General features: G+C 40.9%; 1 protein-coding gene across 2 annotated transcripts in view; it reads right to left on the bottom strand.

The window, feature by feature from the left end:
* The window catches only part of kank1a (KN motif and ankyrin repeat domains 1a), a 54,745-nt gene extending 40,567 nt beyond the window's left edge, over positions 1–14,178 (bottom strand). Inside the window, exon 1 of one of the 2 annotated variants that reach the window (XM_084358813.1) lies at positions 13,896–14,178. The gene's annotated coding sequence lies outside the window, so the exon portion shown is untranslated. Of the gene's footprint in view, positions 1–5,416; positions 5,478–13,895 lie in introns of those variants that run through there. The other variant, XM_084358814.1, reaches the window with a different exon arrangement.
* Between the last annotated feature and the right edge of the window lie 874 nt (positions 14,179–15,052).

Below are 15,052 nucleotides of genomic sequence, written 5' to 3'. Positions count from 1 at the left end.
TAAGACGGAAAAAGTCAATTATTATTGTTTTGTCCACCCCTTTTATAAAAAAGAGGTAACAGAAGTCCCAATAGGGATTACAGTGAGCAAATAACCTACATTTGTTAAAATTTAAATATTATTGTGTGTTTTTACTTCAACTTCTTCTACTAAATATTCGCTCCAATAAGTTCGGTGTTTGAAAAAATGAAGCCGTTGTTGTGCAGAGGAAGCTGTACCAACTGTGGGACTAACTAATGACTTCCGTGTCATCCTTTTCATTATCTTGGCCTCGGCTCGCGGTCACAGGGTCATAGGCTACGAAAACAGTAGCATGCCTTCATAGGTAGAATGCAACACATTGTATTGTGTTGGCAGTGAAGGGGTGAGGGGGTGAGGAGGGGGGTGTCTTCCCAGTGGGAGTCATCCCGGTTGACAATAGCAGTAACATTCCACTGGAAACACTGTGGCATTATGGCTGCCCTCTGTTTTGGTGGAAGTGGGGATCCTCCCGCCAAACAAAAGGGATTAACTCCCAAGGTATTCTGGGAATTTTCAATGTCACCTTCGGGAAGGATTCAGAGGAGGGGGGGAAAGAAAAACAATTATTTCTGTGCTGTCAAAATTACTCAGCATTGCTTTTATCGCTCATAAAAACTCGTTTTTTGAAGCTTAAGTTGACAGCTCTAAACAGGGACCTAATACTCACAGAGCTCCAGAGTCACACACTTTCACAACTAAATGTTGCTAGGTATAAATATGCTTCCATAACCTTTTCATTTTTTAATCTTATATTTGACATTTTGTGCCTTTAGTTTCGTAACACTTAGAACTGGCCTTAGGGCACTCTGATTGTTTATTAGAGAAAGTTAACAAAAGACCAGACAGCCCCTGCCCGGAAGGCGCTGTCCATGAACAAATATTGACTTGAATGGTGACCCGTGCTCGGCCATTATTTCAGCGATGCTGGAGAACAGGAACAATAAGCATTTGCTGGTGGAGAGGTTTGGTGGCAGATGTCCCTGAATATGTAAAACAGCAATACCAGAGAGGAAGAGAGGGTAGCTGTATCAACAATGAACAACTGATAAGCTGGTACTGTTAAATAAGTTATCAGACCTGTGGTCGAACCCTCGCAAGGACACATTATACTTATCAGCTATGTCCTGTTTGTGTTTAAATTGTCTTCCAAATATGAACTCATTGGAAAAGTGACCCCCATCAATCTGCAAATCCAAAATATTAAATCTATAAAATCATTCATTATGCAAGATTTATATTTTCAGATGAGTCAGGCGGTGACACTACAACATAGGCTTACACATGTGATATACTGTATATATCAATATACACCACAATAAATATAAACTCACAGTAACAGGGATTTATTAGAGTTGACGTATTGCTATGTAATTTTACCAATGTTTACTTTGAAAATCCCTTTTTGAAAAGTCTGTTTTGGAGAGGCCTTTTCCCAGTCTGTGTCCGCCAACTTGTCCAAAATATTAATTATCATAACCATAACTAAACGTAACAAATTGGTGGTTTTACTGTGTTGTGCTGTTCTGCATGTGGTTTTCTCCATGTGGTGTTGCCGCACCTAGCTGTCCAAGATGGCGGACGCGCTCGCACCACTCAGATCGGGCAGCTATTCACATCAGGTAGTGACAGAGGCTACTTATTTCAACTGAATGGCATCTATGCACAACATTATAACACTATGCACATCACTGTGCTTGCTTAAAGAAACTGACTGACTGGTAGCAGTTTGAGCCTGCTAAGAGTCAGTACTACTGTTATGTGAAGGTTGTTGGGTTGTTTCTTTAGGGATCCATGGATCACCTGTTACAGTAGGCCTATGTCAACTACAGATCATACTGCTGCCTCGCGTCCTGACAACTCAAATGTTTAACCCAGTTATTAAAAGAGCAAACACAAGCTCTAATTTGAATACACAAAACAGGCAGACTTTCAACAGCCTGTTAAACTGGTTTGCTGATATAACATCTCAGTGACACGTGGTCATCTTTTGAGACTAGTTTATGATCTATCTAGAAATAAGGATGTCACTATGCATTACACCTGATCAAAGCGGTGCTCATGACTGCTGGGATAACTATTCCTGCAAGTGTCCAGTGTCACAACTTTTTATGCTTTTATGCAGACAGTTATAAGGCTCGTAAAGGCATTTTACAATTCTTTGGATATTTTGTCTTGCGACCTTGTCCTCGGAGGCAGAATAGGGGATAGGCCGGGGAAACTGGACATCATTGCCATGGCGATCGGCCCCTCACTTTGTGGAAACTGAAACATGAGAAGGTGCAGTGCCATTGTCAAGCTGACTTCACCACAGCGCAGTGATGAGGAGTGAAGTCACACAGCCAAACACTGCGGCCATCGCTCGCTGTACCAACAACTGCAACTTTTCATACATCAAACTAAAAGAAACGCATTAAAGTATCAACCAAAACTTAAATCGCGACAAAACAGCAAATCGTTACACGTTCACTCAGTCATCTACGTGTTGATTACAGAACACACAAGTATATTCTCTCTATAATTAACGTGGGATGTTTAAATGCGGCCTCATGCAAACACAGCCTCATATTAAAACGCTCCCCATGTGGTGTGCTGACAGCAGGCCTTCATGTGCACAGTAGCTTTAACCGCAGCAGATAAGATCACTTGTGTCACCAGGGAGCCAATCTCCACTGTAAACAAAGCCCCACTGACCACAAGAGGAAATAATTTACTGCAGCACTTTAACAGTTTACTGTGAAACGCCCAATCTTCTTCGGGAAGACGTTTACGTAAAGAATCAAAGGCATTTGGCCGTAGACAGGTTTTATGAAAGACCTCTAACTGGAACACAGCTTTGCTTCTGATTTGAGGAAGTATTGTAGTCTTCACCTGTTATAATATGTTCCTATTAGTCTGTCACATGGACCATAAAAAAAAAAAAACTCAGATATTTAATTTAATTAGAGAAAAAACTGTCTCATGATTTTATCTTAAAACCCCCAAACTCTTCGCTTGCCAACTGGAAACTCAAAACACAAAAGGTGATTGTCAGCAGCTGTGACTCTTAACATGATATATTTCAAAGTGAACTGATGTCACCGTCTTCCCTAAGAAAAACAATGCAGGTAGGATTAAGGTCATACCTGTGTTGAAACCGCCACAATTTGTGATGCCACAAAAAAAAATATCCCAGACCAGCCAGCTAATAACTTCCACAAGGACGTAGACTTTCTTCCCCAGCTTGCAATTACATTATATCTGATATAGCCTGACCCCTGAATAACCCAGTAATGACCACAAGGTCTAACAGTTGTTGTCATATCCTCCCTCTCCCCCCTAATTTTATGTCACCTCCTTGGAATAAGGATTACTTTTGCTTGTGTAATGCTAGTTTTTGTTTGTGTTTCCGTGATGATATGCCAACAGTACGTCTTTAGTTGTTTGTTGAAAGTATTAGCATAGAAAGTACTTTTACCTCCTAAACTGTGCTTAGTTGAAGTACGTCAGTAGATTTATTTTGGCAACAGCAAACTTTAACTGCAGTTCACCATTTAACACTTCATGAACCAACAGAAATTCTGTCCTGCTGTGCGTTTAGCTCTGTTAGCTTAGCTTAACTGTAGCTGTAAGTAGAGCCCGACCGACATATCGGTTGGCCGATATCGGTCCATCAGATTTATATTGGTATCACTATATATGTTGTTAGCAGACATGACAACTTTTTGGTTTAAAAGAACACAGTGCAGAAAAAGGTGCTTGTGCCGATTTAAAATTATTACATTTCAAGTGAAGTTTACAGTTTCATTCCACCAATGTCATTTTAGACAATAACGTTAACTGTTAAACTTCCGCCTCTCTTACATATTTTTGCAAGTGTTTGATAACCAAATCTAAGGGGATCATTGCAAAAAACAGGTGAAGTTTGCTGTGCTCTTTTCAGATTTTAACATGACATATTATGTGTATCATTGTCTCACGCCAAGTAGCCAGCTAGTGATATCACAAAAGCTTTCTTTCATATTTGATCTGGAATTCGTCTTGAACACACCACCTGCAGAACTATCACTTTTACCAAGAAGTATTTCAGCAACACTTATTCCTAAATCAAAATGTTGCTGCACACATAAGCCCACAGTTTTCCAATCCTTTCTGCTGATACCCATTGCCTGTATCCATTTCGGTCTTCTTAAAGTCTCCGTTTTTCCTTTTCTGTTGTGTTCTACCTAATGCAAGTGACATGGAGGCACCTCACGAAATGCCAAGTCCATAGAGAGCGATTTATTGTTTCTCCTCTGGGGTGGGCGGAGCTTGATTGTCTTGATATTACCAGCATGGGAAGACACGCTCAGTTGTAGTCAGTGCTCTGTTCAGTAAGTTTAGGTCGGTTTCATGTTCACACTGACTTTCTACAAGTGGACCTAGAGGAGTAAACATGCAGTCATATGTGGCATTTCATCGAGTCTTATGTGATCTTATGTTCTCTGGTATTTCTGAAATTTTTAGTCTAAATTGCAACTCAACCACACGAAAATTACAGGTAGAAACATGATGAAAAAGAGGCATCTTGTACCATAATATTATGGCAGGGTTAATAATGGTAGTTTAGCTTTAAAACTCCTGCTGAAATCACATATTTGCCATCATGCAATCATGTGGTTAATCTCAAAAGACCACCTGAAAACCAGAACCAGAGCTCAGCTGACAGCTTGCAGACCAGACAAAACACACTGACCCAGAGAGGCAAAAACACCAGAGTTTGTTCGAACCGCATCAAACAGGTAAAGATATTGGTTGAAGGCACCACCAAAACAAAGCACCTCTAAAACAAGTAATATCAGCCAGTGTCTTTGTTATAACAGTCCACAGCATATCATTTTTACACTGCACATACCAGCCAAAAGGTTGTAGCCCCAGCCAGCCTTAAGTTCAGAGTGAGTGGATCTTTACTGGGAATGTGCAGAGCAGCAGCTGTAGACACAACAGACATCTCACACCCCCAAAAACCCTGGAATCAGTTCACACCATCTCACAGATTTCAACTGTGCAGGTCCGGCTCCTCAGTATTTCCCCCACATACTATCAATCACACCAATACTTCAGCCAACAAAGTTTGATGTCATCTTATTTAAAAAGCTAGTAGGACTGCGCAAAAATGCATGTATCAAATACACTTGTTCATGTTCATAATCTCATGAGGGAAGAAACAACAAGATGTGTAATGTATATAATAAGTGCATTCAGTCGCAGCGCTGAGCATGTAGACTATGAATAAAACAAAAACATGCTGGCATCAGCAGGTAATATGAATCCAAATATGCGGCTGGAACACTGACAACATCTTCAGAAAACAATGCAAAAGTTGCATTATCACCTGTAGACTTGCCTTACCAACTCCAAAACATAATTTAGCACTCACCTTTGTCAGGTCTCAAAAGTCTCGAAGTAATTTTTTGCGTGCATTTCCGTCAGCTGCACCTCACGTACAGCTCCCAGTACACCCAGAGAGGAAACATCCCAGAGAGAAATGAAGGATTAACATGGAGACGTCACCCGGCACTGTCTCACACTGCAGAGCACGAGCCAATCACAACACAGCCTCTCAGACACCAAACACACACACAGTGTAACCTGACAATGGCAGCCAGTGAGGGAGGCTGTAATACGAGCAGCCTGGTGACTAGCGGGCCGGGGCTGTGGGGTTCTCTCAGCCGTAAACAGTGGCATCCCTGGCAGGAGACAAATTCAGCAGCTCGCTCTGTGGTGTAGGACATAATGGAAGTGTGGAGAAATAGTGGGCATTTCCAGTTGCCTTGGGGTAAAAAGATGCACGAGGCAAGATTTGCAATTAAAAGTACACTTTACCTCTCATTAAAGTGATACTCCACCCAAAATCTATTGAGAATAAAAACACACCATCTTTCATCCCCACCTCCAAAGTCTCAAATGTCAACATGACAAGAAAGCGCTGAGCTGTTGCAATGCTTAGGGAGCATCGAGCGAAAGCTGGATTCATCAGCAATAAAATGCAACTTTGTTTAATCTAATATGCAGCCCCTCTTGGACTGGTATGATTAGTAGCTTTTGTTGGCTAATGTTGACTGACTTGTGGTACTAACATTACTGAGTCAGTTGACCGACTTTTCTTCTTTACTGTTATACTATATTTAACACTATTGTCATTACATCCAGACTTGGTAAAAAATAGAAGTTTTAAGTATATTTTGCATTGTTTTGTCTTCCCTTTCATCGCAACAAAGTAAGCAAAAAGTATTCACTAAAACTGGGTCCACATTAAATCATACATAGATATGAAATATTGTATTTTTAGTAAACGAGGCTCAAATGCTACTTACAGCTGGTTAGCTGCATCAAGTTCTGGCTAAATTCAATCAGACTGCCTACTTGTGAAATGCTTCAACTTGACAGGTGAAGTCTGTACATGCCTGCATAGTTGAGGGATTATCACAGTATCAACTGAGCCCTGAATTCCCATTGCACCTGCCTTGTCCTGCTTAACGTACAAGAAACAGGCGGGATTTTTCACTCCTCCCTTTTGCAGACAACTTGCCTTTCATTCACAAGTAGCTCTGGGAGAATAATGACAAGCTGAGGGACTGTTGCTTCTATAAACCGACACTTCCTTCTGACATAAGCAGCCATGGAAGATTTCTAAATACAAGCTCTGACCGTTTGGTAGATCTCTATCATTTCCGCAGCTCTTCAGATCCACCGAGGTCACTCACAACTTTCTCTAACTGTCTAGATGCAGTAAGTATTTTGGCGTCTTGGGATGACTCTCCATACCTTTAGCAGCATGACTAATCCCGTCACCTGGTCTGTGATTCTCATGTGTAATGATTAAGTAGTGAAGAGCGACTTATTCAAAAAACGCTTTTCTCTCCATTGAGTGAAACAGCGTAAGCTATGACTTAACAGGCTTTTTCAGTGATTTAACTGGAAAACTGGGCATGCATGTAATTACAGAAACAGATCAGATTGTCATCTTTATTGCAATTTTGCCAATATCTCCTGCCTTGCTACAGAGCTACGGATCTGCTCACTCACGGGAGCAGATCCAGGCTCTGCTTTGAGCCTTCAGTATTGACAAGCCATTTCTTGTGACATGTAACCAATAAGACAGTACTGTCGGCGGGACATTGGGCGAGACTACAGACAGAGAGAGGCGGCTTCATCAGAGTGCATTGTTAAAGTTTACCCTCACCTTCTGCTTCCTTGCGGATCTGGGGGAAAAAAAAAAGGATCTGATCGGCCCTACGCGTCACTCTCATTCATCGGCTCCAATTACATTTGTCTCAGAAGTGGCTGAGTCGCGTGTTAAATTTGTCATTACCGGTCTGGTATCTCAAACGGTTTAAACATTTATTTTTGAAAAACTCAACTAGTGTTTTCTTGAATGTTTGATTTCATTTTTAGGTTTTGGTTTATTTTACAAACAGTTTTGTACAATGTACAAAGTTACAGTATCATCAAAAATATTTATTGAAAATCAACAACTGCTGCTGTTTAGACTTTAAAACCGCCTTCACATCCCCATGCAACCCGCAACTAAGACAAACCCTTATTCTACTCCTACCTATAAACAATATACAATGTATATCAGCCAATCCTTCTACTGACTGTGATAATTCAGCTATTTTCAGCCCTTCAGGCATGGCGAAGGTGAAAGATAATTAAGTGTTAAGTGAAACAGTCATTTACACAAGCTTCGTCAGGCCTTTTCTTCAGGGCATCTCAGGCTGTAATTAATTTAATTCTACGGATCAACCCATTAGCTCAAGCAGAGACCGTTAAAAAAGCCTAAAGCAGGAAGCCGCATCTAACAAAAGACCTAAAAGCAAGGGGCACACTGATCGTCCTTCATACAAAATCATCAATCATTAATTGTTTATCTGTACAACTCCAAACAAATATTTAATTAGATCTGTTTCAAACTGGTAGCAGTATGATTGACTAATAGGTTTTCCAGGTAATGTTAAATGAAAGTTTTAGTCACAATAATATCCATCAACTATCCAAACAACTCGGTAGGTAATAATGAGAATTGCAAAAGTAGAGGACATGGCTCAATGAACAGAAATTCCAGCAAAAATTCCTGAATTGACTCTCATTTAAACTAAATTTATTTGCAAATGGCAAATGTCAATGATTGCTACCGAGCATCTCTGATATAAAGAGCACATGATGACTGAGAGGAGGCATGAATGAAAGAAAGGGATTAACATAGCAGGAAACAAAACATCTTTGTGAAACACACTTGAAGGTTTACCCAGGGTTAATCCCAGCTACACAGAGAAATACCTTCACTCATTCATGTTGACCGAAATCTCGCACAAGCTGAAACACGCAGGACTTGAATCATCTAACAATTCTCCATATGGCCAAAACAACTAGATCCTCAACAAGACAAAAGTATATCCAGTTCATGAAAAGGGAACATTTCAGGCAAGAAAAGTGGGATACGTAACGTGACAGTTTTGTGAGCTTGCAGTTTTCACATGTGTTCGTTTGTTCTTTTGTAATGCCTTAATGACGGTAAGTAATGCACCAGATGACATGCAAGTTTCTAAGAATTTCAATTAACTCAGTTCACAACCTCAGTAGATGCCACTGACTGGGGGACTTGAGCTCTACGGGCCTTAAAGGCAAAAGAGGTTATCAAGTCTACCATCAGCAAGACAACCACTTCCTCTCATCAAGCTGTTCTCGGACCGGAGTGAACAGCTGGGTAGTTTGACAATTGGGTTCTTAAAATGAACATTTCCTCACTGTAGTTCACACTATCACACTTCACATATCTTCGAGGATCATTTTAACTGGTTCACACAGAGTCATCTAATGTCTCCTAATGGAGGCCATAATGTCAGCTAAATAAAAGGGGTTGAATGGAAAAGTTTGGCATTTCGTGGAATACGCTTTGGTTACTTGCAAAGAGTTAGCAACCCAATTATCTGCAAACCACAGATACGTGGAAAATTTACATTTCTTCATGTTGCAACTTTAAGTTTCATTAGCTTTAATTTGCAATTTTATGTTGTCAAACTGTTGTGCTTATGATCTGGCTTGGTTTATTCACAAACACCACTTGGTTTAGGTTAGGAAAATATCATGTTTGGCTTAAAATACATGTGTTGGTCGCCATAATCATGGCTATAGAAATATCTATTTTTTAATCGCCACGAACACGATGGAATTTGTCTTGAGGTCTCCATAAAAATATAAGTGGTGTAACACGTAAAAATGTAGAAACCCCAAGGTCCCGCTTAAAAGAATATGCAATGGTTTCACACTTATAAATGTTGAAACGCAGTCTTGAACTGCGGTCACTGGCTTGGCAGCCTTTCCTCCTATAGCTACATTACATCTGACCTTTAAATCAAAATATACTTGACTGCATGAAAAAGCCAAACCCAGCCAACACAAAAGTCTCCAAATCCATCTCAGGCCATCTCGAACTCCGTTAAGCCTCTCAGCACTGATTTAAGAGGATTTTCAAGCAGTTCTGCCAGCGCTTTGATCACTCCAGTAATGACTTCCCAGCAAATTTGCAAACAATGTGTGGCTGACCTGGCGGCTGCCCCAGAACCCTGAAAATCTTTAAGGAGGATTCCCGAAGCCCGACTTTTCTTTTTTGTTTTTATTACATTCAACAAGTCCTGCGGTTAAAATCTGCTGTGCTGGCCTTGTTATTTTAGATTTTACATATTTATGCCTCTAGAGGCTTCTTACGTGATCTCTAACCTAATCTGATACCTCACAAAAACGATTTGGCCTTCATCAAACACTTTTTTACGTTTGTCGGCAAGGCTTGGTTTTGGTTTGCAGGGGAGCTGTGATTGTTTCGTTTCGGTGGATCTACTATTCAAAGAAGGTTTGATCTTGTAATAACAGGGCAATCTCTGAGCCTCATGTAGGTCTTCATCCCACACTTTAAGACCCGAACAGCTGTATCAACTCCCTTCCCTTCCACGGTCAAACACTGAGACCAGTAAGAGTGGTTTCTTTAGGATAAAGCTCTCACAGAAAAACCAATATGAGTACAGACTGGTACAGAAAAATTCAACTTTTCAGGCCAAAGACGCAGTATTTTAAGAGCTAAAACATGCACAAATGGAACAGAAGCATTCACAGATGTTCAACCAAAACTAAAATTACAACTCAGCGCCCCCTCTGCATAAAATTACAGAGCAAACACCACTGCAGGGATTCCACAAAAATCGTACAGCCGCAAGAAAAGCAGCGCCAGATTTGACGTGCAACCCGCTCGGACGGGGCAGCGTAGTGGAAGTAATTTTCTCTAAACAAACACGGGAGGGGTGGGAGTCATAATCACAGGGAGGTGGAGGCCAGGGGTGACACATCTGAGCAGGAGGAGGCCCGGCTTTGATCATGTGGACAGAAGGGTCGTCTCACTAAGGTGTTAATTGAGAGACCCTGTGCCATATGTGCTGCAGAGGCTGAACGATCGGCCTGATGATGTGGACTCAAGAGTGCCGCTAAGCCTGATGTACCAACCGACGCCAGGCTGTACTTGCAACCGATCTGCTTACGTGTGAGTGAAGCAAACCAGCGGAATGCTCTGCGTGTTGCTGGAGGACAAGAACAATGTACAGATTTAACACTAAGCTTGTTACGGTTTGAACAAGTCTTAGCTCAGAAATGTCAGTGAAACAAACAAGAGGCACGTGAGCCGACGACACACTGAGATCGGTGTTATGCATTTATGCTTAAACACAGCTATTAGTCAGCCTATATAGTGCTATAAATATCAGATATGTTATATTTTCCTTAAAAAGGTAGGGAAGGCGATTCTTGAAAAAAATAGTTGCCAGATCGTCAAATACCAACATTTTGGATCAGAATTTCGGGTCAAATACCGACCCTGTACTTGACGATCAGGGAATGAGACTTGCCCGCCTATCCTTCAAGTGGCAGTAATAAGCCTTTTACATTATACCATTAATTCACAGCAAAGAAAAACAGTGTTTCCTTATAATGTAGAATGATGCTGCATGAAAAACAATTAAACAAAGCAAGAAATGTTGTGGTTCTCCAGAAACAGACAGATAAACAGACAGACAACACCTGGAAGACATAACGTCCTATATTCTGTGAACCATGACGGCAGTACAAAACACAAGACTGCTGCAGCTACAGTTTTGGCTGTACTGTTAAGCACCGCTGAGCTGAAAAGAAAACAATTTCCGGCCAAGTTAACCACTCAGGGCCCTTAATAAGATTAATATACATAAACTGCCCATTTATTAGGTTTACTTACCTAAAAGTAATGCAATCTAATATCCGTGCAGAAAAAAAAAAAACTTCTTAGAGATTTGAATGTTCACTTCTTGCTGAAACTGAGCTAGTAGTATTTGCTGCATTTGAATGGCATTATGTTTTATGGAGAGGTGTTTCCAATACTTTTAGCGACCTGTGAAAATATGTCTCCCTACTTAGATGCTATTTAAACTCACCTACATGGCTAAAAACTCATGATGTACGGTACAACTAAACTCAAAATTCAACTCAAGGCTTTTTAAAAGCAACATTCGCTATGTTTAATGTTCTTCTTTAAAATAACAGCTTCAAAACCATTTTGATGGTACAGTGTCTTGTAATAGGGTGAATGGTGTCTTCGTCTCAGCCACTCCGCCTAACCCTTTTCCACTGGTCAAAAATCCTGCTTAAACCTGTTAAGATCAGGCTTTTGTGCGCAATGGGAATGTGTAAACGCGACATTTACACCTTGCTCAAATGATTCTGTAGTAGACACAGGTTTTTATCACCTCGGCTCTGATCCGATCCAAACAAACGCTAAATTCCGTGATGACGCGTTATCAACATCTGGTGGTGGTGCGTAAATTAAGAAGGAATTTGGGATGCGGTCTATTCATGGACGCTTTATTACTGGACACAGTGTTGGAGGTGGAGTCCCGTTCATTCCTGTGAAAGCTGCTCAGTGGTGTTTTGAACCCAAAAAAGCTCGACTTCCCGGGTATGAAAATACCTGGATCGCCGACCGAGCCGGCTAAAGTCCGGTTTAGCAGCCGACTAACTTGAACGAGGATAAAATAATTAGATCGGGAGGCTCTTCTAGACTTTCCAAATGTTACTGAACCGAATGGCTCAAATTCTGATAGTAATACAAGTCATTTGTGATGCTCAAAATAATTTATCCACCGTTTTACAGACGTTTCTTTCACTATTTCGTAATGTAGGTGCTAACATCTTTCACTATTTTCTATTTTTGTTTTCTCTTCTGTTACAACTGTTTCTGGCGCATTTGTGAGGTACAACGCAACGCTTCGGATAAAAATCACAGATGGGCTGCCTTGACTACGGGAAGTAGGAATGGGGTCAATAAGGAATTTTAGCAGGTGTACCCACGTTTATAAAAACCTGTGTAGACCCGCTTATTTTGGTGGAAAAGCAGTATATGTAACCTAAGTTAAAGCGTAGGATCACAGCATTACATACATGTTTACTTCAAGATACTAGTGGTGTTGCACTCAGAAACTGTACATGTCATGATGACTCATAGATCTAAAGACTTACATACCAAGGTCAGGAGATTAGTATTCATATCTTACTTTGCTCTGGTTTGATTAGAATGGCAAGACTGTAGTTTAAATGTTTGTTAATTAAATGTAACCTTAAAAAATTGGCGTATAATTAGTATTATACAAGAAAAAGCTGGAAAAAAGTGATTTTTTCCTAAAGCAACGGTACAAAAGATCACCAGGTTCACCAGCGACGCACCAGGTTGGTACTTTCATGTCTGAAGGAATGCTTTGTTTGGACCACTGGATGAAAGCACTGTTTGTAATCTCTATTCTTATTATACACAAGTGTAGAAAAATGGATTCGGGGATATGCCAAAAGTGCCACACTGGAAGCCAAAGAATTTCATTAAAGCGCTGTCACAGAGCTCATATTCTTCCCCTTGACATATCAATTCAGCGCTTTATCTCTATAAAGAAAAAGTGGGAAAGCCTCTGAGCCTAGCAGAAGATGAAGAGCCCTCTATTTGATCCCGGCTCCTTGCCAGCACAAAAGGGACCACCATCCAGGTCTATATCCACTTTATTCTGATCCTAAAATGCTTTAGCTCCCCACAACTTTTGCACAGCTTTCATCTGCCTGCTTCAACCTCTCTGACAGTGAGAAAATAGGTAATGGCATGCCAAATCAGAAGAGGAGAGCCGCCACAACCACCACTGTACTGTGCCTCAGGGTTTAAGAAAGAGAGAAATTAGTAAAGTATATGAAATTGCTCTCTTAGAGGCTTGAGGTGAGTATGTTCGGGCTGTGAAGCTGTTAAATGCATGGCAAAGATGAGTCAGTATGGGTCATATAATAGTGATCACATGAGAGGGAAAGGTCAGAGCATGAAAACTGTTTCAAGAGCAGAAAGTAGCCACCAGAATAAGGCTCACAAGTTAAATCTTTAATGAATAAACGGACTTTTTCCATGTCATTGGAGCTCAAAGTTCAACCCCATGTTACTGCACATGTGGGATACTTCCCAGCACTTCCATGACACCTGTCTGGCGCGAACACGCTTCGTATAGTCAGGGGGGGAATAAGGAGCAGTAGATTAACACAACGAGCTGGCACAACAAACACCATACGACTTTAAACATAATCCTGCTTAACCAGCAGCGCTTCATGGGATTGTCTGGTCTGGTCGCTGCAGGACCACTTGACCCACACCGTGCACCGAAGACACATTGAACTCATCACGGGAATTAAACCTTGTGCGCGCTCGTGTCAGCACAAAAATGTCCTGAAACGCTTAATTACTTAAAGGACGATAAAATCAATACATCTCTTGCATTTATCAGAAGCCCCTTGCGACTGAAAAGCGTTGAACTTACCGACGCCAAGTGTCCCAAGCTCCTTTTTTCTGGACTTGAATGCAACCCCTCCTCGCTGTTGAATCAACTGATGGTCCTCGGAGTCAAACTGTTGTTAAAAAAAAAAAAAAGCCGCTAATTTAACGTGAAACAACGAGGTTATACTTTTTAGCCCCGTGTTGCACGACACGTCCCGTCTGCACCACCAGCAGCCTCTTTGTACTTGTCCGCCTCAGCAGCGAGTTGTTGCCCCGCGGACATGCGCAGTCGATGCCCGGACGAGCCGAGTCCACTCGGTGCTGGGATGAAGGTCGGTCAGAGCTACAGGTGTAGCTTACCTGCTGCAAGGTTGGCCTACTTTCAATGTCCGAGCCACGACATGGCTTAACAAGCCGAAGATATTCACTCTGGGGAAATGTTACAGCAGTTTCACGATAAACAGATGTCAGTTAACGTTTCTCTAAGGACTTTAGCTAGGTGTTTATCTTACGCGTAACAATATAGTCCCCAGGCTAACTATCTTAAATGGGGATGTTTCATTTGGCGCATTGATATGAAACTTTATTGTTGTGTGAAGAGTGAAGTGCGGTTTAGGGGCTAGTTTTTAGGGTTTATGTCGGCTAATCTCTTAAAATATGCGGTACAATCTAAATATTACATAAATGTAAAGATATACGATAATAATGTAGATTATTAATGATAATTGTAGTCTAGCATAATACATTTTAAGTGCTTGGGACAGAGCAAACAGCCCTACAAGAGGTTGACTATGGGTTAACGGGCCAAGACCGCCATCCTGTTGCCGTTTGTTGTAACAGCATTAACTAAAGTCTGCTTGTGGTTTAACTTCACCACAGCAGTGGTGGAAAGAAAGTTAAGTAAGTGCATTTTCTAGAGTAATGCACTTAAATTTAGAAAGATAATATTCACTATATTAGAAAGGTAACAATACAAACTCAGAAATAGTTGTTCTCTAAGGTCCCCATAATAGTGTTTGATGCTAGCAAGTAGCTACTTATAAGAGTCCTGCTAACAAAACCAATGAAAAACAGTATGTAGTCCTTTGAACAGAGTTTATTTATTCAGTTTATTCAGTCATCAATCAATCAATCAATAAGGGAAGATTTTTCTCTTCTCTTAAAATTTCTTCCTCAAAACTACATAGCGCCCCTTTAAAG

This window comes from Pagrus pagrus (genome assembly GCF_965226575.1).
Source record: "Pagrus pagrus genome assembly, chromosome: 8".
Taxonomy (NCBI): domain Eukaryota; kingdom Metazoa; phylum Chordata; class Actinopteri; order Spariformes; family Sparidae; genus Pagrus; species Pagrus pagrus.
Note: the sequence above shows the minus strand (reverse complement) of the source record. Positions and strands in the feature narration are given on the sequence as shown.